The 26,510-nt window shown below is 35.7% G+C and overlaps 1 protein-coding gene across 1 annotated transcript in view; it reads left to right on the forward strand.

Moving 5' to 3' along the window:
* The window catches only part of LOC134664336 (calcium/calmodulin-dependent protein kinase type 1-like), an 87,528-nt gene extending 76,516 nt beyond the window's left edge, over positions 1-11,012 (forward strand). Inside the window, exon 3 of the mRNA XM_063520912.1 lies at positions 11,001-11,012. The gene's annotated coding sequence lies outside the window, so the exon portion shown is untranslated. The remainder of the gene's footprint in view (positions 1-11,000) is intronic.
* The last annotated feature ends 15,498 nt before the right edge of the window (positions 11,013-26,510 follow it).

Here is a 26,510-nt window from a genome sequence, read left to right on the forward strand (position 1 = left end):
ATGTTAAATACCACAATTATAGCACATAAATGGATACATGGAGAATTCATAATTAGTTTCTGAATTATTACAAGGTAATGGTAAATGACATACTGGTTTTAATAAAGGGGCAATGTATTGTAGACACGGCCCCTTATTTTAATTTATTTTATTATATATGGGGCAAACGAGCAGACTAATCAGAGGGATTGTAATTGCTGCCTTTAAGATGGGAGTAGGTACGCTCTTTTTTATTGACAACCGACGTGATTAAACATGATTTTATGGAAATTTGAGTTAGAGACATAATGTATCCATCTTAACTTTACTGTCAGTGAACTCTAGTATAATAAAAATGTAGAGTAATGAACAGAGATCGGCGGGGATAATTTGACATGTCTTACGGCATAAGGCAAATAGCTCACCCCCGCCGATCTCTGGTAATGAACGAGAGTTTCCTGAATATTTTGACTTCTAAAATTAAGAGTTAACTAGGGATATGCATGCATGTCGACGGGTAAAAATGAGTTTACGAATTCCGTAAGTTCTGCACTGGGTGTTGGGTATTTTTCATGAGTGAAAACCTTTCGGGAATGTTTGAAATTAATATGAATAATAGTTTGAAGTTAAGCGACTTCAGCCTTCTGTATTGGCACAGATTATATAATAGTTCTTACGGACAGATACTTATCTCTCAAACAAAACGCAAATACCTACCGTTTTGATACCTACACAAAAATACAATAGAGTGACCTTCAACGCGCCGCTCCCCGCACTGCGCGCGCCGGCACAACGCTAGGGTTGCTGACGCTTAGAAATGATAAATAAATACCTACATAAACAGCGGAGTGAAATAAAAGGAAAGCTAAATCTTAAATTATACCTAATAATATTCCGATTATGCGTTAGTGTTTGCGAAATAGTCATTTTAAAAGGTCATATGTCCCTGCAGTAACCGTAGTGTTTACGCCGTTTTATAAACCGCGCAATAATCCCAGCAAGAATTAGTTTTAAAACTTCGTGTAATTTAAAACCAGATAGAGATTAATGTTACACAAAAAAGAAAAACAATAGAAACACCATGAATACAGGTAATTAATTATAAGTTAACCAGAGCAAAAATGAGTAGGCACTTTCCGGTGTAAAGTTAACTTACTGTCGTTAAAATACACATTTACCAAAATAAATTAAAAATTTGGTACCTATTTCAAATAGATAGATATCTAAAACTATACATTTGTCATAGATAATAAACATTACATGTTTAACTAATTAAAGACATTCAATAGTAGGTAGGTACCACGGTAGGTACCTACTACGTAGCTTGTAACTATCGTAAAAATTGACAGTGCGGCGCGCGGTGACGTGCGTACGTGAGCGCGTGTGGCAACCAACTGGCTTGCTTTTCTACCGTGAACGGGAGCAGATTCGTAGGTATAAATCCGAGCTCGCGCAGAGAGTTCCATAGGCCTGGTATAGGTAGCACACAGATCCTTAGGTTAGTTATGTTCTTAACATATGGATAGTTGGATTATAAATGTGGAAGTAACACAGCGACCAGCAGTTACTTTTTTCCGTCATACTACTGGACCGATTATAATAAAACTTTGCAGGGTTTAAGGCTGGATAATAATTTTTATAGTAATCTACCCCCTGAGAGGAATAAGGTGAAATGACACAGACTAAATCCCACGCAGATGGGCTCTGGGCATGGCTGTATCATAATTGATAAACTGTTGAAATGTTTTCAAAGCGGAATTTAATTCATATCGCGAAGCAAGATTATTAAATCCATCTTTAATAATATCTTTGCCCGAATACATTTCAAGTTGCCTACTAGTTACGAAATCCTAAAGAGGATGTAAACATAAAGTGAAATTATATAACGGGTCAAAGCTTTCGCCAATTTAATTGGATTTTAAAGAGAAAGTGCGCCAAAGACGACCAAAGTGATCGCCCTGCCGGAAATACTACGTACCTACTATTTCTATTTATAGAGAACTGTTTTATTGATGGACTGGGTATATAGTTAATACCCAGTCCATCATCACCCTAAACATGGCATCTTTGCCTTATTAGTAAACTATTTCACTTTTACAAACTTCTGTTACATAACAAGGGCGCAAACATTGCCAAAATACCGCACATTTTCTTTCGTGATTCTATATATTTATTTGGCATTCATACCTCCTTTGCCGCTCTTTCTTAGAAGGATGATTGCCGGTAATGAATACCTTTTAAGCCTTTTTGAAAACTCCTTTAGGGAGCTTTGAAAGGAGCTTTCAGGTTCATTTCGGCTCATTTCTGCTTGCCATGAGGTGACTTGTAACTATTCCACTGGTGAGATACCAAAGGACGGTGTTATTCAGTGTGTCAAACTGCGAGGCGAATGTTCTGTATAAATAATCCCGAATAAAGCCTTCAGACAAAGTGGGCGACACAAGTGGGGGAAGGAGATTTATCTTCTTGAATCTAATCTTGCGGATGGCGAAAAGAGCACTTTCTACAAAAATTTTTGTCTCAATTCTGGCATCCCAAGCGCCGGCTGTACACATTGAGACAATTCCCTTCTGTCTACGGAGAACTCATTTGGTGGAAACGGCGGGGATTGCTACTTAAAAAGTCGTTCAAAATGTTATTCAATCCATGTTTCATTCTTATTTAGCGTTTCGTCTCGGGTTGGTGTGTTCAAGACAAATGTAAATCTGACATGTACGAGTAAATATAACTTGAAATAAACTTACAACGTCCCCTTTTTAATGATTACTATTTTAATACATCAAATACTTATTAGAACGTTATATCCTGTGTTTTCAAACATGTTGCTGACTTTTTAGTGAGTGAGTTTTCATATACCTATGTACTTAACAACATTGATTTATGAGATTTTTACAATAATTAATTAGCTAGTCCACATTAGAGATGTCTATGGATTGAGAGTTTGATTATTACCTACGTAGTACCTATCATTTTCTTATTATTAACGTAACTCAGTAGTTACATAAGTAGTGTTACACGGCACACAGTTAATAGGTATATGTATAATTTTATACAAAGACTAAAGTTCAGGTCGAAAGAAATTTTATTTGAATATCATCTATTAATCTTTCTCGAGTAGAATATTAACACAAACAAGAAGGTAAAACGACTTAAATGATTAAAATAAAGCATGATTAATCTTTTCATCTCTTGTGAAGTTGATGCTCGCTTCGCAACACCATATTTTTATTTTATACAAAGAACATCCCACTTGTGTTTACTTTCGTCGATTATTCTCAGATGTCTTTCTAACTTCCAAGTCCTCTAGCTAAAAGGCACGCGTTTTCCTTAAGCTAATTAACGAAGTTTTAAGATAAAAATTACATTCCGTTTACCTTTTAAAAAATACCGTAATAAGTTAATTTAGACTTTATTTCTTTGTAGAGTTTTACGGGCCGCTGGTTGTGGCAGACAGTAATGCTGTTTCGAAGTCAATTAAAGTATAAAGAAAATAAATGTTGCTCTGGCAATTACCTGAACTACCTACTTACGTAAGAAGTGCGAGTTTCGAGATCAATTGACTTTAGTGGCCATATAAGACGAAAGAACGAGTGCAATTTTTTTAAATTCCACGTCGCTGGCAAACAAGCATACAGTCTGCCTGATGGTAAGCGGTCACCGTAGCCTACCTGGATGCCTGCAACTCCGAGCGATGCGGTGATAGAAAGCGAAAGCATCATGTCAAGCAATTATGCAGAAAGAGAGAACACGCTGGTATGGACGCAACGTCTCTCCTTTATAAGTACCTACTTAAAGATTAAATATTACTTGGGATCGTCAACGATTCATACAGCGCGCCTTTGGACTGAGTCGAAGGGTCCAAGCTTCCACGTGCTCCTGCATAAAGGTGATATAACAGAACTCCATATGGGTTCTGACTTGCGACTATACACGGTGGCCAAAAAATAAGTACATTCCCGTTGCCAGGAATGCCAGGGATGTTTTAGGATTATACTGAGCAACTTTTATTATCTACGGGACCAACCCCGAAATCGCTAAAATAAATTTACCCTCCCATAGAAAATCCCAGCCAAAATGTATGAAACAGAACTATTTTTTTCACGATTTCGGGGTTCGGTCCCATTTTTTGGACGCCAGCGTAGCCTTTCCTTCCACGTGGCTACGAAATTGGACGTGATCAATAAACGTGCGAATAGGTAATTCGCAACTCGTGTTGATTTAAAACACTCCTTTTGGACGTGTTTTGAAATTCGCCACTCGTTACGAATTGCTTATTTTTTGCACTTGTACCATAAATGACTTAGGCAACCGTTTGAGTTAAACAGTGAAAATCCTTCAGTACTCTATCGGTAGCTATGTGTAAACAGTAAAAATGCCTGCTAAAGTTACTGAAAGCAATACGCAAGAAAGTTCTTATAATTAGAATCATGGCTCAGACCAGGCTTGAAAACTTTTATTTACAGATCTATGTAGTAGGTGGGTTAAGTTTAAGCAGTCGAGCCGAGCGCCGACGGTCACGTAAGCTCGACTCCCTCTCTTCCCAGTAGTTTCTAATTTGCTATCAAACTTACTTTTTATTACTTGGTAACTAGTAAACAACGTCGCGGGAAAATCTGTTGCCCCGTACGTGATCGGACCTTCAACGTTAAACGAAAATAGGGGCTTTATTAATTACTATTTCTACCCACGTAACTAGGAATTGCACTGTGGAGGCAGACAATAACTGTCGAAACCGTCACCGCTATTGTTAATTAAAGAAAAAACTCCATGTATTATACTCCATGCATTATGTATTATATCTAGTTATACATATTTATTTATTGGGGCTTAATATTGTATTTTAATAAAGTACTAAGAGGTCACTTATAGCATGACGTTACTTACGTACCTACATGCACTTTTATCGAATGTAAAGAAAATATAAAAGGATCATAATAAAATAGGTTGAGAAGAAACATGAACACAAACAGGGACAAGGTTAGGCTTTTCATTTTAATCATGGTTTTCGCTGGGGAAGCGGTGAAATTGTGAAATCGAATCACGATTGCGGACGTGAGAAAAGTAATCAAAATTTATTATTCCTTTCTTCAATTCCAGCGACATTATATGAAAAGTTATTTTGATAAAAATCCGATTTCGATTCCAACATTTGATTCATCTTTTGTTAGTCTTAGGTTAGGTTTTTTTCTTATCGAATGACGATTCTTGTTCAACGGCACAAAAAATGTAATTGAAAACATCAACGATTTCTTCGAGTAGGTATTCGGTTTGTCCATTATCGGAATTCCACGGTGAATGTCGAAGCCCCAGGAAAGGGAAGCTTACAAAAATAGCAATACTTTACTTAACTCACAAAGCTTAATGATTTTTGCCACCCGCACTGTGGCAGGGGAATAACACAACAATCCACTTTCCTGTGAGACAAGCACGCTAAAGTTTTATAATTGATATTAGAGTGGAAACTACTGGGATATTTTCACTAATTCAACAATATGAAAATAGTGAAATGATGATGAAGCATGTAGGTTCTTGAAAGTCATTGCTAGTGAGCATACAATGCATAGAATGTCGAGTTGCATAACTGCCGGCGTATTATGGATGGCTTTTTCCATCTTTATCCACGTGATAAAATAACTATCACTTTTTAACACCGTGGGATAGAAAGTGACGGACACCGTTTTATCATGCTGTCACGTAGACAAGAACGACCATCATATCCGTACTGGAAAATATTATTACAGGATGTTCTACCCCCTCTTCGACAAATGCTACAAAGAAAAAGAATACAGATTTAATATGTAGTGATTAAAAAACATTTACTATTTCGTGATTTAAAATGATTTATAATATCTTTATACTGAAAAATATCGTCATTAAAATAAAACGATATTCTAACATAAATTAAGTTCCAAAAATATATATTGATATGAGCTATGGTCTGAGCGACGTTTTAGGCTACACTACACATAGAGCAAAATATAATTCAATGATTAACGAGTAACTGACCCTAATTATAGCCCCACCGACACTTTAGAAAACTATCATTTATAAATCTAATAATTTATAAATGCATTACGTAGCAACATTATTTTTTAAAACCGTTTTTCAAAACCGCAAACAATTTTAGACTTTCACAATATTTATATTAGGTTGGTCTTTTGATGCGCCTGCTGAACAGTATTCAGGTCCGCTCGGCAACTCTCTCGCTGGCAATAAACTCTGTGAGAAATATTTTCACATCGTTGTGGAAGTTAAAATGAAAGTAACTACACCCCGCAGAGCAATAGCGAACCCAGCACTGACGACTGATAATTCGGTATATTTCCTCGGGTTCTATAATTTTATTCATGAAAGTGGTACAAATCTTTTGGATTCGACCCTTCAGTTTTCAATTTCATATTTTCATAAAACTAAATACCTATGGTATGTATACGACACCTGGCACATAATTATATTTATAGATTCAAACTAGGTACGCTGACAGGTATCATTTCAATACAATTTGATTTGGCTTTTTTTAGGTTATAAATTATATGTCACCCATCGAGTAATAAAATAAAAATACTTGGTAATTACCACTTTAAATTTGCAAACATAGAGTTAGACCAAGATAAGTCTGCAACGATTTGGTCATCACACTTGAAATTATGACGTATAAAAAACACTTGCACTGCATCTTGCTATCAAAATCGTTGCAGATATCTCTTGGTCTAACTCTAATTGTTTTTCAGTTTTGCATATTCACACATAACTGAGTAAAAGTTGTATTTTTGCAATTTTCATGTCTGGAAGACTAGGTGTGCCTATTTGCTAGCGCGAGCGTAACTTACTTTCTGTACATCTCGCTCGTACTCGCGCATTAGTGCGAGCGAGATGTATAGGAAGAAAGTTACGCAGAAAAAGACAAAATAAGTAGGCCTGTCAGTTTGAGACTGCTAAGGCAGTCGTGGTAAGATACCTGAATTATTTATCCACCATAATTTAAGGGTGTTTTTAAATTATGCAACATCAAACAGGAAGAAAATTGTTAATACCTACATATATTTTAAAACGAAGAGCAACAAAATTTGTAGGGGGTGCGGATTGCGAAAGTTATGACATTCATTGACCGGCGGTACAAAGTTTGCGGAGACCATTAGTATTAAATAAAATAAAGATTAAAAGAATTGTGGTTGGGCTGGGCTTAGCTAATTTGTGAACAGGCGACGCAACTCATGTTACGTCAGTTACGTGTATGTCACTCGTATTTCAAAGGTAAATATTCCCATTATAATAGCTATTAATTACCTATTACTCAGTGTAATTTACCTGGCCAGCGGCCATTTTTATTACTTGTCATGTTATGCATCACTTTCGCACTTACCTAGGTAGCTAGAACGTGACAAGCATAAAAACAGATGATAAAATCGACCATCTTAGCCCTACAGAAACAAGTTAAATTGAAAAAGACCAGGGTTTGTTATTAAAACAAACACCGTGTCTCATAATAGACAAATTTGAACGGGGGCTTTGCTCACTACATATCCACTTTGGGCCCGATTCGGATTTTGAAATAGACATCTATTAGATATCTTTTACACATCACAAAGATACGATAACGATATGTTTAAGATCTAACCTGTCAAATTTGACATTTGCGTGATTCTAGAGATACTTGAACGATTTCCATAGGATATGACTTAGAGATCCAATTCACATCTAATAGTAGGAGATCCCCCATATATGGGACCTTCACCAATTTGTCTGACGGATGAAACTATGAAAATATGAAAGAAAATATGTTCCAGAACATAAATAAATAGGGTTGCCTAAAAAAAAATGGTCAAGGCTATTTTTAATAAATTTTTGAAAAAAATTTTTTTTCGGCAAATTTCACCGATTTGTCTGACGAACGGAATAAGTTTCAATGGAAAGTATACAACTTGTACAACAGAAATCAACTAGGTTGTCTATCTTTTTCTGGTCACTATTATGGGGTTGCCGTGTTTAAAGAGGTGATTTTAGTCACACTATAGGGTTAACGTGAAAAAAAGGTCAATTACATTTTTTTTTTCTTTTTTTTCATTTGATACCTATGTTGTAAGATGTCATTTGATATGAGATTTAAAATAAATAGGGTTCTTCAAAAATGTTTTTTTTTGATAAAGCGAATATTTTAGGAAATAATAGCATCGAAAGAAACAAAATTTACGTGAGAATTTTTTTTTCGAGGCAACCCTATGATGTGGGATGTTGTTGGAAAGGTCTATTAAAATGAATAGGGGTTCTAGAAGAACATTTTTTGATAAAGTGGATATTTTCGGAAATAATCGCTTTGAAAGAAACAAAATGGGAGTGACAATTTTTTTATCGATTCAACCTTATAGTGTGGAGTGTCGTTGGATAGGCCTTTCAAAATAAATAGGGGTCTTTAAACAACATTTCTTGATAAAGTGAATCATTTCGGAAATAATTGTTTAGAAAGAAAAAAAAAAGGTTTTTCCTTCTAACTTTTGAACTATCTGTCCAAAAAATATTAAAAAAATCATGAAAATATTTAAAAAAAAATCAATCAAATAAAATTAAAACAAACTTGATTAGTATAGCCGTTTATGAGTTATCGCTAAAAGTCTTCCCTTCTTATTTTAATTAAAAGCTTGGCAACCCTTATTTGTGACCGGATTTTTGCAGGCAACCCTATACCATTGTATTTGCAATAAAATTACCATCATTTTGATGTATAATTCAAGCGTCAGACAGATGAGTGCAATTATCGATATAAAATCACCTCTTTAAACACGGCAACCCCATAATAGTGACCAGAAAAAGATAGACAACCTAGTTGATTTCTGTTGTACAAGTTGTATACTTTCCATTGAAATTTATTTCGTTCGTCAGACAAATCGGTGAAATTTGCCGAAAAAAATTTTTTTCCAATGTTTTTAAAAAATAGCCTTGACCATATTTCTTTAGGTAACCCTATTTATTTATGTTCTGGAACATATTTTCTTTCATATTTACATAGTTTCATCTGTCAGACAGATTGGTGAAGGTCGACCATAGAATCGGGATCGTGGGATCTTAGACCATAATAGATATCTTACTCTATCTAACGTAAAAGTGACATTGGTTGCCCGAAATGTGCTGCAAAAGAGAACTAGTTGATATCTAAACTATAACGTATCTAGAATGGATCTAGTACGTGTCGTCTCTTGTGAATATCTTGAAGTTCGAATACGGCAGTTTATCAAATCAAATCGCCACCACGTCACACGTATCACGTTGGCCAGAGTTGTCCAAGTTGTTAGTATGTCCAAGTAGTTGATGCACTATAAAAACTACGAAAAACATGTTTGAGAGTAATAATAGTTAGTTCTATATGGAATTGAAGATGCGATAAGTTTATAAATGGTAACTTATAGGTAGGTATTTCAGCTGCAACGCGCATCGCGCCGAAGGGTTTTCCAATTAATAAACAATATGCTCAGATGCAGTAGGGGCTCAAATTACGTGCAAAATAATGAATGCTGCTGTTTTTATTTGTGATTCCACAGGAATCACGTATTGTGTTATATACGTATTGTGGTATATTTTCCATAATAATACTGACACGGTATATAAGTAGGTATTAGGTAGGTATGTTAAGAATGAAAATTGATAGAGAGGTTATAATAAGTTTCTATTTGTATGATATAGGAGGCAAACGAGCAGATGATAAGCCTGACGGTACGCGATTATATATTATATATTAGCAATAATCTTTCATAAGACCTTCATAGAAAAAAATATAGAAATAATACATGACTATAAAACAGTAGGAAACGAATCTTGAGGTCTTAATTTTTTTATAATTTCCATTTATTTTTTGTGCCCCATATATTATGACAAATCAACCTGTATTTCTACCTATTTATGTCAATTCAAATGTATTAAACAAAAGGAAGCCACACAAATAATTGCCAAATTCAAATCGGCATCGTAGAAAAAGTGGTCGAATTTTGGTCGAACCAATCTACAAAAGATACGATATTTTAACTCATGAAGTAAGTAATAGAAAAACTTTACCGAGTCGCAGAAAGAATTCACCTTGCTCATTTTGCTTCCTTATTTTAATCCTAATTTATTGGAATAGCCGAACAGGGAAGAGCCCAATTGGTACAATAAATTTCAAATTTCATTATTTGAAGAGGAAGTCGCAAGTAGCCAGTTTCGATTGGGGTTTCCGATCACGTCTCCATACTATTGGCGCGGATATTCCAGCCACCTGTGCCCGTACTCTATGAGGCTTTAAACGCGCTTCCACTCTTTCGATAAACCGACTGTGAGATATTCGCGATGCCGATGTATGCCGCATTTCCTTATGAATGATACATGCCGGGGAGCGACCGCTAGCTGCGTGGCGGTGGCGCTGCATGCGCTACGGAGCTTGTGTACTTGCATAATAACACATTTTGTGGCGAATATCGCTTGGTTTTAACCCAGGCAAGTGAACGCGTGCTTAGTATCGAATATTCAGCAAGTCTCGGTGCAAAGTGAGTCCACAGGGTAAAGCCTGAAGTTGACTCGGAAGCTAGCACGTACCTACGAAGCTCTTACCTATTGAATTTGTTAGCGAATATGGTTAAATTGTGTCGAGCGCAGTGAAGTAATTAAATTGCTTTAAATATCGAATAACTTATGTCTGAAGTCATATCTTTCAGCGTGTCACTAAGACGAGATAATTAGTCTCATTCTGTTACAATTTTTTTATTATCATAAAAGAGATCTACGGAGAATAATTATATTTTCATATTTAGGTATGACATCACTACACTAAACATGCGTAGTCAATTTTCTGTCCAAATCCCCTAAGATCTCTTTTCTCGAAGCTTGGAATAAATGGCTGGCAAGTACCAAGCCAGTCCATTTACACTAATAGTAGCATTCAAGTGGGTGCAGTATTACAATGCCGGCTAATTCCGGACGGAGGCCGTAAAAAGTTGGCGACGACTCGTGCCCGTGACTGTATCTCAAATTAAATCTCACCAACAAATCTTCGCGAGGGATGAACCGCGAAAACCACTACTACTGGTTAAGCGGCGGAGCACAAATTTTGAGCAGTCTCGATATGGATGAAATACGGTATGTTACCAACAGTAAGGTCTATTCATATCTGAATTTATATAAATATTTTAGTTTTATTAATATTTTTTTCTTAACATGTTTAAGACAGCAAGTTCCATTTATGTGCAATGTATGTAACTAAAATGTGTTTGCACTTGAATTACCATTTTAAACTCGTTTTGTATATAATAATAGACCCATTTTAAAAGGGAACATTATATATTTAAAAAACAGTACCCAACCATATTATATGAAGGCCACTTGTTAAACTCCCACACAAATATCAAGATAATTAATACAAGCTAGCGAATAACGCCCTAGTTTAGTAGTAGCGGTTGACCAAAATCAGCTGCAAATGGTGTTAAAGGTATGAAAATCGGCACGATTAATCTTTAGGCCATTTGAATCAATTTGACCCGTAGCACAAAAAAATAAAAACAAACGGAAAGGAGTTATGACGTCATCTTTTTTTGTATGGAAAAATAAAAAAAATTGTTCAGTAACCTATCGTGTACGGAATTAAATGAAAGGGCGTTTTGAGCCGGTTCTAAAAATATATCACATTATTATATTTCCGTCACTTGCATTCAATTGAAATAAAAATAATTTTCAAAACATACCAAGTTTGGGCTCCTCCAGATACGAAACTGTTGAATTATTTTTTGCAAAATATACCTCAAATAATACCCAATATCCTCATATTTAACCCCAAGAAATTAATTTCGAAAATATTTAGTTTTAGTATTATTTTTTAAATGTTTATTATTACAAATTGTAATCTATCAATCCATCAATGAAACGGCCTCCTAGCCTAGTCGATAGTGACCCTGCCTATGAAGCAAGAGGTCCCAGGTTCGAATCCTGGTAAGGGCATTTATTTGTGTGTTCATCATCATCATCACACAAATAAATGCCCATATACAAATATATACAAGCCCTGGTGAGGGCATTTATTTGTGTGATGATGATGATGAACACACAAATAAATGCCCTTACCAGGATTCGGACCTGGGACTGCCTGCTTCATAGGCAGGGTCACTATTGACTAGGCTAGGAGGCCATTTCATTGATAGATTGATAGATCACAATTTGTAATAATAAAAAAAATTAAAATAATACTAAAACTAAATATTATCGAAATTAATTTCTTGGGGTTAGATATGAGGATATTGGGTATTACTTGAGGTATATTTTGAAAAAAATAATTCAACGGTTTCGTATCTGGAGGAGCCCAAACTTGGTATGTTTTGAAAGTTATTTTTATTTTAATTGAATGCAAGTGACGGAAATATAATAATGTGATATATTTTTAGAACCGGCTCAAAATGCCCTTTCATTTAATACCACACACGATAGGTTTCTGAACATTTTTTTTAATTTTTCCATACAAAAAAAAGATGACGTCATAACTCCTTTTCGTTTATTTTTATTTTTTGGTGCTACGGGTCAAATTGATTCAAATGGCCTAAAGATTAATCGTGCCGATTTTCATACCTTTAACACCATTTGCAGCTGATTCCCGAATTTCAGGTTGTACCGCTATCGCTATTTGAAAGGTTGAAGATTACTTTGAAAGCTTATAAGCGTTCTTACGTACCTAATTGACACGATTAGTAATCAAAAGTCTGTTGTTTACGTAACCAGGATAGTGTGACGTCCTAAAGGATTAAATAATTATCGTAAAATCATTCCGTTTCAGCTCTAGCTTTAGTATTTCTTCCTATCGCCCGTATGAAATAGGTTTTCGGCCGGAATAGTCTCGTGGTACGGCCGCGGCTCATCTTCCGGCGCGGTCGCGAGCGCTCTAACTCGCAATTTGTTCCCGCACAGCCTTAAAAATCCGCATTTTATTGTTCCGTCTCTCATTTCTACTTGAACTGTGCCCCTTCGAGGGCCGCATTGATCTCCTCCGTACAAAAGTTCCGCTTTGTTTTATCCTGGATAAGGATTTATAGAAACCAAAGAGCGTAAAATATGATAGCAGGTCCTTTATTTTCTTTCTGAATATTGAGGAAAGTTTTGCTTCTGTTTCGTCATTTTGATAAATTGGTGGTAATGAAGCGCTGGTGGCCTAGCGGTAAGAGCGTGCGACTTTAAACCCCGGCTCGTACCAATGAGTTTTTCGGAACTCATGTTAGAAATGATATCGGGTCGTCGTTCTTTTCCATATGACAGCGTGATAAAACGGTGTTCGTCACTTCTATTCTGCGTCGTTAAAAAGTGACAGTTATTTTATCACGTGGATAAAACCATCCCTAATGTCAATCCTTTGTCAGTTAATGTTGAATCCGATTGTCATTTACTAAAGTAGGCAAGTATATTGTTACAAATTATATCCTCAAATATACCTTCTGGATGAACAAGTTACAGAGCACGTGTGCATGGATGTACGTTACCAATATAAGATTCACGCGCAGCATGAATCTTGCATTCAACCTACTGGCTTATTGCACAAGTTGGTGTTTGCAGCCGAGCCGCGCCATGCCAACCCACGTACGGAACGTATTCAGATCTAACGCGAGGAGGCAATTACGTAAATACTTTGATCAATCCGTGCACGATATTAAATTGTTTGATACTAGAAGTTGCTGTGTTAATATATCGCTGGCCCAATATTACAGGGATGTTTCAATTTTATCATAGTGACATTAGTTAAGTCAAATTTCAACTATCTTGAAAATGTAACATAGAACTCTGTAATATTGAGCCAACGATATGTATAATTGTATATGGGTGCTATTCACTTGCTCAAACAATGTTGGTGGTGGTATTTTTTTCGGAAATATAATCTTTATGTGAGTAAGTAAAAGAACAAAATCATCTTATAGGTAAACATATAATGACAGCTTAGTTTTAGTTGTGTCAACACACAAACTTTCATTAAATGTAACTAGCTATCACGAAAGCCGAAGTACCAACTAGCGTTAATTCCGCAGCCCAAATGGGCTTGCCACTTGATTTATCTATGTGATGAACACTTTGAACGGATATAAATTCGACTCGGTCGCGTCTTCCTAACAAAGTAAAATAAATTGTTGGGGCCTCGCGTTGCGTGCGACACTGAAGGTGCAGCTGTCACTATTCATTTCATTTTCTATTCCTCTTACATTGACTTTCAATTCTTGTAAACCGGTGATATCGTGTGACTTTTTGATGTATACTTTAAAGTGTTCGAGTATCTAATAAGCGGTTAAAGTATTTTTACTGCGACTGTCTTAGTAGTGTCAAACTGACGTTAGCGAATCTGCGTGACTTACTTTCTAATTTCTATACATCTCCCTCGTTCTCGCATATTATGCGAGCGAGATAAGTTACAGACACGCTAGCGAATAATTATGGCAGTGTCAAACGGGTGGTAGCCGTATAGTTGAAATACCTTATAGTTGCAGTTGTAGTTCACATACGTATCGTCCCGTATGACACTACTTTACACTTCAAGTGGGGATTGATTAACCAATGAGCAACGGGGCACAACTAGAAAGAATGAAAATACATTTATTTACGTCAAACCAAACCAGTTAATTACTTACATAGAATACATAGATGAGATGGACGTTAAAAAGGACTCAGCGTAATGCAGCTGAAACATGTTGCCAATACTAAAAATATTACAGTGATTCGGAACTACAGTGGACTTTTTGTCGTACCCCTATTTTCAATTTACCCAATCGCACCTTATATGTACTTTGAAAATACTTAAACACAGTGGCTACTGGCTACAGAAAGAGCTCGTTACGGCAGGTACCTGCGTTGATTCATTTACTTAAGTGTACTAACCTACTTGCTGCTGATTGCTTTTATTTAACCATTAAGTTAATAACGTAGTACTTTCGTAATACGGCTAATGTGATTAATAAATGGTTTCTGCGCAGAAGTTATTACTAGTATTTCATAGTTCTAGGGTTGGTTTTTATAACTGAACCCTTTCTTATCCCCGTTTAAAATATAAATATTTATGGTATGGTATGGTATGGCTAAATATTTAATAAAATAATTTATTTGTTCCCTAGTTAAACATGTCCACTTAAACCTACTTGTAAATCTGATTATTACGTTATGCTTTTGTATGTTCTAATGTTTAAATTAGTAATCTATATTAAAAAGTATGAAAGTTATAAGCTTTCCATAATGTGATAAATAGTTTTATCTCGGAATTTTATAAAAAATAAAACTATTTTATAACTAATTTTAGTTATTACAAGTTATTGCTTTTTGTCATGACTATGTATAAAACGTAAAGGGACTTAGTAGTAAAACTAGTAAAGAATATTTAGACCAAGGCTCGGAACCGGTATTGAAATACCTATTAATATCGTTCCAAAACCGTTATATTATTTCGTTCATTAAAAAACCGGTTAATCGATGGAACGTGAACTAAATAACTGCGTTCTCTCTCCTAACTGGTAGGAAGAGAGAACTGAATTTTATCGTTCACAGTGAACGATATTATACCAGTCATTCTTCTACGTGAAAGAGATAGCAATACTTTTCGATTTAACCGGTTAATTTTGTTCCACCGGAAGGCGAACGTAGGTGGTATAAATCAGTATCTCAATAGAAAAGTTCTTTCAGAACTGGTTAACCGCAAACGGAAACGAAATCCTTTTCGTTCCCGGGAGTATGAACGAAACCGGTTTAAACCAGATACAGGGTGTATTAGCGTATAACTTCAAATAAACACAACTGTTTTATAAATTCTGAATATTCTAATTTCAAGTTCAAAAATGAATATTTAATAGAATATTTAAACAGAAACAGGAAAACAAAATAATGTGTAGCGGATTTAGTAGGTAGTTAAAGTTTTGAGCTCCATTAAAGAATGAGCATATCTAACGTGAGGCGAGACTGTTCTCTTTCTGTCTTTATTAAATAAACGCACTGTAAAGAAATGTGATTGAATTTATTTGTTTCCTCGCAAGTGTAATAAAAAAATCTTGTAACAGGCTCGATATTCAAAGACGCAGACCTAGGTTATAATAAATATGTCATAAAATTCACTCTTGGAATCCTGTAACAATAACGATCAAATTGTTTATAAGCGCACAATATACTTTTTCAAATAAAAACATTGGTATAATCAAAAATAAAATATTTTACTTTAGTAGGTGTATGTCAGTGTAGGTATAGGTATACCTGCATATTACTAATACGAGTATATCAAATAAGCATAAACTGTGTTACGTTATGAAATATTAGTACAATATCCACCATGTTTACGAGTATATTTAGACGAGTTTAATCGTCGTTTTCAGCATCATAATTAAGTATAATTCCTTAACATTACAAGATTATTATAATTAACGTTAGGTTATTGTTTTGTCAAAGTTTACAACAGCCTTGTACATACACCAGCAGCTTACATAGTGCGTAATTTCTAGCGTACATAAATATATTTACATACAAATACATAACAATGACGAATGTACACCAATGTACATAAACATTCTCTAAAATACATCAAACAGGTTAGGGAGAAATGTTGACAAAAGAGATACAAATAAATAAGTTAAATTGATAAGGTTTTATATTGTTGTAAATGTGCTCATCGCACACTTAAGATTATTTAACAAAAAATATACCTTAAAAGTAATATTATAGAATATAAATTCTTTTTGATCACAAAATGTTTTTCAATCTCAATTACATTACATAATTTTGGAAAGTTCAATAAGACCCTTATAGTACTCTTACAATGCCTTTGATTGTGAAGGGCCGCTATTCTAATAAATATTTAAAATAGCTGTTATTTCATCAAAGGTGGTAATGTCGTAATAATTTGATATTAAAATTGACGTAAATATTCAATGACATTTTTTTGTGACTATGCGGTCCGGATCCAGCGTGAGCGCAGCAAACTGGCGCGGTCGGTAGGTCTGGGTCGATGCGCCCCGACTGGTCCCGTCGACTACATTATACTGATTGCCGCAATTAGCGAATGGTGTAATTCTCGTTTTTCAACCGTCTCCCGTCGCCTCCGCCCTCAGGAAATTACTCGAACCCCGTAGGTCGCGGATACTTTCTTGGGATTAAATAAAATTGAACAACTTGAACGTAATACTGTTTTGGATTTCCCATCTTGATCAGTTTAGTCTCGGTTTAGATCGAGTTGGTTTTGCCAGGTTTAATTATTGTAAGTGGATTCTGGAGTTTTGTTTTCAAATTGATATTGACAAACAGTAGATAAAAATAACTAGCTACGTTTTTTACTCAACAAAAAAGGATTATCGTTCATGAAATAAAACTTTTTTTTGTCACGTTATTTATTTTTTGAGCATCGCCAATTTGTGAACACTGAAATGGATGGCAGGCAATGTGGTGAAATGATACATTTCCATCGTAAATTGTGCGAACAATGGAGAATTGTGTATGGAGCCGTTTCAGAGTAGTTTTGTGTTATATGGTGGGGGGTGGACGGCAATAAACAGGGTGATTGCACGGCCGTCGGACCTCGCTCGGCGGATTTAGCGGATAATTGCTCCTAGATGAGACACGTGAGTTCTATATTTTTGGTAACGTAAAATATAATACGGTTATTAAATGTTTAAGCACCAAGGATGAAAAGCATGTATTTGTCTTTCATAAGTTGCATTGGAACTATCAAGATTTCAACTTAATTTGATATTAGTTTGAAATTATCCCGCATCACGGTACATCAGATTTTTTCAAGATACAAAAATATATCACATACTTAGGTACTTTAATGTATTTTCTAAGATGTTTGTAATTTTGTTATGTTGCTCTTTTTTAACCGACTTCCAAATCTCAAAGAAGGAGGTTATCAATTCGGTTGTATGTTTTTTTTATTTTTTTTATTTTTTTTATTTTTTTTTTTATTTTTTTTTATGTTTGTTACTCCATATCTCCGTCATTACTAGATCGATTTTGAAAATTCTTTTTTTGATTGACTGTATATGCACACAGATTGGTCCCGTTTTTGTCAAAACCCAGTTCTGATGATGGGATCCATGAGGAATCGAGGGAACTCCTCAAATCTTAAAGGCATATATATAGTGATTTTTGGGTTTTTATGAACAAATCAAGCATATACACCCAAAAAAGTGACATTTGATGAAATGGAACTGCTGATGATGATCAGAACGGAACTCTTTAACGACGCATAGTTCACGGTTGGCGATTTGTCCTCTTCGTTATGTTTGTTAAGCAAGTTAAGTTTTTAAGCCACATTTTTGTCAAGTTCGAGTTCTGATGATGGGATCCATGAGGAATCAAGGGAACTCCTCAAATCTTAAAGGTATGCGTATAGAGATTTTTGTATTTACATCAGAAAATCAACCATTTTCATTAAAAACTGTTGCATTTGATGAAGTGGAACTGCTGATGATGATCAGAACAGAACTCTTCAATGACGCATAGTTCACGGTTGGCGATTTGTCCTCGTCGTTATGTTTGTTAAGCAAGTAAAGTTTTTAAGCCACATTTTTGTCAAGCTCCAGTTCTGGTGATGGGAGCCATGAGGAATCAAGGGAACTCCTCAAATCTTAAAGGCATGCGTATAGAGATTTTTGTATATACATCAGAAAATCAAGCATTTTATTCAAAAACTGTTGCATTTGATGAAGTGGAACTGCTGATGATGATCAGAACAGGACTCTTAAACGACGCATAGTTCACGTTTGGCGATTTTTCCTTTTCGTTATGTTCGTTAAGCAAGTTAAGTTTTTATCCACATTTTTTGTCAAGCTCGAGTTCTGATGATGGGATCCATAAGGAATCGAGGGAACTCCTCAAATATTAAAGGCATACGTATAGATTTTTTTGTATTTTCATCATAAAATCAAGCATTTACATTAAAAACTGTCGCATTTGATGAAGTGGAACTGCTGATGATGACCAGAACAGAACTCTTCAATGACGCATGGTCCACGTTTGGTGATTACGAATTTCGATTTCGACTTGGACTGGGACCCGGATCCGGTTCGAACCCGGATCCGGTTTAGACCCGGACCTGGACTCGGATTCGGATTCGGACCCGGACTCGGAACCGGACCCGGACTCGGATCCGGACACGGACCCGGTATCGGACCCGGACACGGACACGGACCCGGACCCGGACTCGGACCCGGACTCGGACCCGGACTCGGACCCGGACTCGGACCCGGACACGGACCCGGACTCGGACCCGGACTCGGACCCGGACCTTGACCCAGAAAACCACTATGATACCTTAACTAAATAAACAACTATGATTACCTACCATAAAATTAATGTAGGTATAAAGTACGATGATGCCAATCTTACTAGCCCCTCCCGCTTAAACCCCCGTACACCGCACGGCATGCGCCATTAAGTGGGTTATGTTTGAACTGCGATCCTCACAGAACCGAACAAGGATTAGGTCCGGTTAGAACTGCGAGCCTTACAGAAACGAAATGCTACTTGAAAAGTGGCTTTGATTAGGTTCGAACTGCGATCCGCACAGAACCGAACTGCTAACTGAGGAGTGGGTTAGGTTAGGCTAGAACTACGACCCTCATGGCTCCTCTTCACGATGGGCCAACGCCGGCCACTCCAAGGGACGCATTTATGCGTTAGAGGGAGCAAGTGATATTGCTATCTCATTCTACCGCATGGCTGCGTCCCTTGGAGTGGCCGGCGTTGGCCCATCCTGTAGAGGAGCCATTATACAGAAGCGAAATGCTAGTAGAAAAGTGGGTGGTTTTACCTCCTTTTCTACATAGTGTACCATCTACAATAATCTTTCATCGGCCCCCATGGAAGTCGGTTTTTTTTTCTTAAAAATTATTTCATAACGACACGCCTACTTTAAAAACTTCTAATAACATTTTTCCTTCCAGTAAATAATTATTCTTTGAAGTGTTTCCATTTCTGTGAATATTCGTCCTACCATTATTTTATATGGCGCATTAAGTTAGCAAAATTTGATAGTAAAACCTACCAGTTGTGCGAGGCCGAGAGGGTTTGTTAAAAATATTATACCGGTTTAATACTACAAGCGAGTTCTTACTGTACCCATCTACATATATGGCGAAGGCGTGGGTTTAATGCTCTTTATTTACATGAAAACCTTTCCGTAAAATAAAGTAAGTAGTAGTATAAAATAAAATCCTTTGCAGTTAAATTACTTACTACGTATTACATATTTATTCGTACCTACTTTATTTATGTCAATAAAAGTATGTAAAGGTAGTTATTATATATAAGTTGCTAAAGTTAAAAATTGAGTTCTAGTGATATTGACGTCATAAGTAATGAAATTAATGCAATAAGTAATAGAACATTAGTTCTTCGTCTTTTAAGACGAATTGAATTATATTTTCAGGGGAAATGAAACTGAGCATATTTAATTTGTTTGTATTCGTTAATGTCCGTTGCGATATGTTTTATGTTTTATATTTTTCAGCTATTTTGGAGACAAGCACCCTGCACCATATTCATATATGGGCTGGGATAAAATTGCTAGCTTCATATTAAATTAAATTGACTCAGTTCATCATGACTTACATAGGAAACAACTGTTCTTATTTGCCTCGACTATATTGACAATATCATATCATATTGTATAGCAGGTAGTACCAGTAAATCATGAGATTAATAGTGTGTTAAAGTAATGCCTCAGGGAAATATGCCGTGTAATGAGAATTCTCTTCGACACCGAGTAGGTAGGCATGTGATGTGATACAAAATCGATTCTTCCTACGTGAAACGTCACGAAAGTAATGATACTTACCTAACTCTTTTCTCAATTTCATGAAACATGTTTTATTATTAGTAGTAGCAGTACCTACCTAGTAGTAAACTCATTATTATACAAAAACACACCATAAAAATAACTTACAGTTAGGAAAAGTTAAGTAAAGTATAGTCGATCCGCTTTTCTAAGATCAAGTACGCCATAGTAAATACATATATGGCGATCTTGATCTTAGAAATCGGACAGGCTATACAAAGGCAGGGATCTCTTCGAGTATCTACATGAGGGAAGAGAGTGAAAAGAGATACTATTTCAAAAAGAATACGATTTACTCTGGTATTATTACTTAGGTACAACGAATTGGTTACATTTAAACTAGCCAACTTTTTAGGAAAAGTACGAGGTCATTTTTTTCCCTTCCAACAACAGTAATCAAACGCATGATGATTTGCAGAAAGAATTTTAATATCATCATTTAATCCTATTTTTGTGGTAATTTCGCTGTAGGGTAAAGTTATCTCAAGATTTGACAACATTGCCAACGTCGATTTTGTACGAAAATACAGCTCGTATAAATTGTAACAGGAATCACTTCAAGATAAAAGGTAATCCTATCATTCACTTCGACAATCTTAGGGTTAACAATGCAATGCAGATCAATGGTGCGTAGCCGTTTTTATCTTTTTTAATATATATTTATAAAGCTACTATTATTTACAAAAAATACCATCTTTTACTTACGCAGTCGGGTTAAATTTTCGAAAATGACAGCCCTAAGCTGTTATTGGCGCTGAGAAATTGGCTAGGATTTCAACCAAAACTTAGTGCTGAAGATGAGCTTATTCAAACTATCAAACAGTGTGTACTTTTTATTCGAGGATTGCAATATGATAAGGCAAATGTTGTCATATACAGGTTTGTAAATTGCTATGTTACATTGCCTTCTGTCAGAACTTTGTGTGATAGGGGGGCCTTTTTAGTTATTACCATAATAGAAAATGTTCTACGCTTCATGTTTTGTAATAGAAACCCTGAAATGTTAGTCAAGGATTTTCCATATTCTTTTACTTGCATTCAATTTTCAACTAGATTTTTCCCACAAAAATACAACCTAAATTTAAAGACTCGCTGAATTGCTCGCTGCTAAAAATAAGATTCTCGAATTAAGTTAAACACATGTGTTATGTGTTTTATATAGTGTAAGAACAAATATAACCTATTCAATACTAAAATAAGTAGTGTTACCTATATTTTACATTTGGCTACATAAACGAATTTGTTTAACAATGTATTTATGGGATTATGTTATCACATAACTAACACACTAAACACTAACCAATAGAGAGCATTGTTGTTAGGATTTCCGCATCTTATTGGTACTTACCTTCACGGTTGTATCGTAAAAGATTCCGATATCTGCTTTTGGTAAACCTTAATACCAGGACCTAGCACCGGCGTCAGGGCAATTTGACCTTCCAAAACCCTATTAGGTTTATACGCGACGTATTCCTACACTTCAGTGTAATTCGTTCTTGGTAACGTAATGATAAAAGTAATCCATAAATCCCTGTACGTTTGCACGTCATAACATCCTTATCAAGAAAATGTGATAAACTAATTATTTTTATATAATCGTGTACAAAGGTACATAGTATAGCATACCACTAATTGTAAGTATTCTACTAATTATAAGTGAACATGCAGCTGCGGCCTGCCATATGATGAATGAAAATGAAAAATCCTACTCCAAATGAAAAACTATTTACACTTCATACAACGGAAAGAAAACTAAAAAATCTGGCGTTGCACTTAAAAATCGCATATCTCAGCCTTTTGTTAGTTTCAACAAAAGGTAAACTGAACCCGGTGGCTGTTGAAAAAGAAACAATGGGATACAAATTTATAATGCAGTCTGGAAATGAATCACGTCATGCCAGGTCCTCTGGGAGGGGCTTGAATGAAAATGAACAACAATGCTGATTCAGGCCGGCTTAATATTTCCCCAGCTCGTATAACGCAACCTAGATTTTCATGTATCTATAGTATTTTGCGCCTGACTCGATTAACTTTATTTTAGTGCGGTTTTAGCTTTTACTTAATATCAGTTAAAAGTTGTGTTGCTTAATTAAAGTTGTTAAGATTCACTTAGTTATGCCTGCAAACATGAATTCCTGTTAATGGTAATGAATTCTTAATATGTTCATTAATTTTCAATTAAATTTAATAACTTATTCCTATTTTCTGTTGATTAAGTGTATACCTAGGTACTTTTGTCGCAAATGCAATTGCGTAAACGGCGTGTAGAGGCTCCGTGCAACTACTGTACAGTCCTTTGTGCTTGCGCTGTTAATTTTGTTTAATGTGAAATATGTGAATGTGCTGTGGCTAAGGAACTATTTATACCTAATGAATGTCTGCATGGATTTTACAACTAACTTTAGTTAAGTTTATTGTTTAGTGGCGTGTAGGGTTATTTGAATGGTCGTTTGACTTATTGACAAAAGTAAACGTATAATACGAGTATACACTGCCAACAATTACAACTTTATTCTTTTTTTATTGCTGTTTCATTTAATGATCGCATTCAGAGTGAAGTTAAAATGAAATGAAATTGAAAACTCATTGTTCAAAAGGGGTGTGGTATTGTCTACACGCTAATTTAATACGCCTTGCGTACTTCATATTCATGTACACCTTAGAATATGTTTACAGATATTTACTTACAGGTTAACACATACACTGCACGAAGAGTGTCGAGAAACTTAGTGATACGAGCCGGAGTAAGAATCCATGCATGACCTAGAAGGAAGCTAAAATCCTTACCTACTGCTCACCTCTCATCCTTCCCAGAGCTTTCGAAATTATATGTAATAGTTTAGAATTCGATTTAGACTAAATTTAGTAATACAAACAAATGGCTGCCGCAGCTACATGCTTCATGTAAATATATTATGTACCTACAAACAAATTCAACAACTCCCATTACACGGAGAAAATGTAATTAAAAGCCGCCATTGGAAAACATTAGCTAGCTAGGTGGTAATTGTTTGTGCATTAATTTTTAAGCACAACTGCAAGCACATAAGGCAATATTAATGTTCAGGCCATGAATAACATTAATGTCCCACTTTGCACGATTCCGCCGGCAAATGGCCCATACGTCTGGCTTAGTGGTGTAAACGTTCCAAATACTAATATGACAATTTTGCTCATGGCGGCTGCGGTACAGTGCGTGCGCACCTGAATTATTTATTGTACCTAACGTGCGCCAAAAGAGCCTCGCACTCTGATTTGGCATCATTTCAAAAGCAGAGCTAACCCCTTATATTATATATAATATTTATCTTCATATTTTTAATTTTTTTCAATAAAAATGCTCATTGGACAAAAATATAAACAACAGATCAAAAGGACAGACAAAAACTAAAAATAAAAAGAAAAACACTTTATCGTGTGGGAAGTTGGGGACCACCCTTGATAATTCAATTTAAGTACCTACCTATTTTTATGTTTAGCGGCTATACAGCGCGTTTGATACATCGTTTGCCAAATTAAAACGGCAGAATAGATAGGTTGAGTCATTTGCTATCTTCTCAGGCCTAGAAATTTTAATTTGGCGCACATTTTTTTTTTCACTTCCATGCCAGTTTTTCGTAAATTTCAAATTTTTACTTGCGTAGTAGTAAAAAAAACCAGGGCCAATTTTGTTTTTCTAGGCATGAGAAGATAGCAAATGCCTCAACCTATATGCCGTTTTAATTTGGCAAACGATGTACCAAACACCCTGTATAACACAAACACGGTCTGCCTATTACGAATCATAAGATAAGTACAGCTTGCTGCTGTTTGACAGTAGTGTCTTATAAGTAGCAACCAAAAAATCACGTGTATTTATATTTTGAGACTCCTGGGGGTGTATTCGAGAACGGACATTTGACGTATCATGAGGATATCCAGTTGATGCGGATAAATCATGACTTGTGGAATCGCGTACAATCACCACCTGTCAGTGAACTCTATCCACACTAGAGGTGGGGGTGTTGTACTGAAATAGTTTTTGGGACAGGTTTTTCCTAATGGACGACGTTTTGTTTGTCGAGTATTTAAAAGCACGGACTCTATTTTTCGAAATATAACAAATATGAAGTTGCCAACACCTCGTACCTCCATTCTTATTTTTACTTTAAGTAAAATATTTTTTTGTTAACAGACAGTCGTCTGGGTGTCTGTTGGATCAAAAAATAATGGAAATAATTTTTACATTGTTAATATGTCATTTGATTAATGGCCTTGGCTCAAAACGTCACGATACGTCAGATCAGACTAATGAAAAGTCGATATTTGCATAAATAACCCTTATTTGTAAGTCGCTTAAGTACGGTAAACACGTAAATTGCCTATTTGGGGTGGTACACGTAAAACTGGTATTTTCATAGAAACGTACTTTTGGTACGCATTTTGCCAACGTGTCCCAGCTCTAGGTAGGATCACAATGTATCGCAAGTTGTTACATTTGACAACTTGTGATCGTAACTGTCAATGAAACTAGACTTTTTTGTCGATGGGTATGGCTGCCATATTTGGATTTATGACATTCAAAAGGGGATCCTACGGCATAGAGTAAACTGCATGCTCATTTTTCTACAATACTTTGATTCTTCTACTGGACGCAAGATGGAGTTAGCAGTCAAATTTCGATCTTGGCGTTATAAAAGTAAACCGCAAGAACATGACATGCAGTTGCGTGGGTGTAGATCTATCATGAAACGAACATGTGACAATTGTCTATGATTAAAAAAATAATTGACAAATAATAATATAAAGCGATACAATACTACTTCAAAATGGCAAAAAGAAAACAGATTTATTATAAACATACTTACAAATCATATAGGTAAAAAGTATAATTTTTAAACCAATGGTCGTGGGTCCTAACCCCGGCTATTAACAATGACTTTGTTGTAACTATCTTAACCAATTGCTTTTCTGTGAAGTAAAATAATTATCATGAGGAAGATGGAGTAGCCACAATAAGGTATATATTTTTCCCCTCTGGGTTAGATGGCAGGGAGAGATAGTGGAGAAAGCGGCAAAATAAGCATTTATTGTGTTGTTAAAAGCCCTAAGCCATGAGCCAGGGTATGTGAGGTGCATGATTACTTGATTAGGGGCTAAACTCTGGAAAACCGGACCTTCGGCGACTAGCTGCCAACTTTCCCAACTCACTTTTACATCAGCTCCTTTGATTAATAAATTCAGGTAAAATTCGTAAGAACTAAGTGCCTGTGCCATTCTCTACATTGGACGCTATGCCTAATTAGTTGTTATTGATGTTGAATTTTCAGTGGCATATAAGACACCGGTCGTATAACGACTTAGAAATTTGGATGTTTTCAGTTTGAATGAATAGCAAACTGGAGAGTTTTTGATTAATTTAAAACTTATTATTTTAGGTATTTTGTGACGAAAGGTCTTCACAGACATCGACATAAAATCGGGAAAGCCCGGCCAAATGCGTCAGACCACGCAAAATGGAGGATTCCATGCCTACTTGTCTTCTTCTACCATGTATAGGTATCCATAATAAAATTATGTCATTAAAATACCGTTTCTTCGCAGCACTACACTTCAGTCCTTTTATTAGAATATGTAAATAATTTTGTTCTGTGAAACTTATTTTGTGTTACGAGGCTTACGAGTTACTTTGACCTACTCGTATTTTGCCACCTTAATAATAGTAGCCTCGAATTGGTTGTTATTTGTGGCTTTCCATAAA

The sequence above is a fragment of the Cydia fagiglandana genome, chromosome 1, assembly GCF_963556715.1.
Source record: "Cydia fagiglandana chromosome 1, ilCydFagi1.1, whole genome shotgun sequence".
Taxonomy (NCBI): domain Eukaryota; kingdom Metazoa; phylum Arthropoda; class Insecta; order Lepidoptera; family Tortricidae; genus Cydia; species Cydia fagiglandana.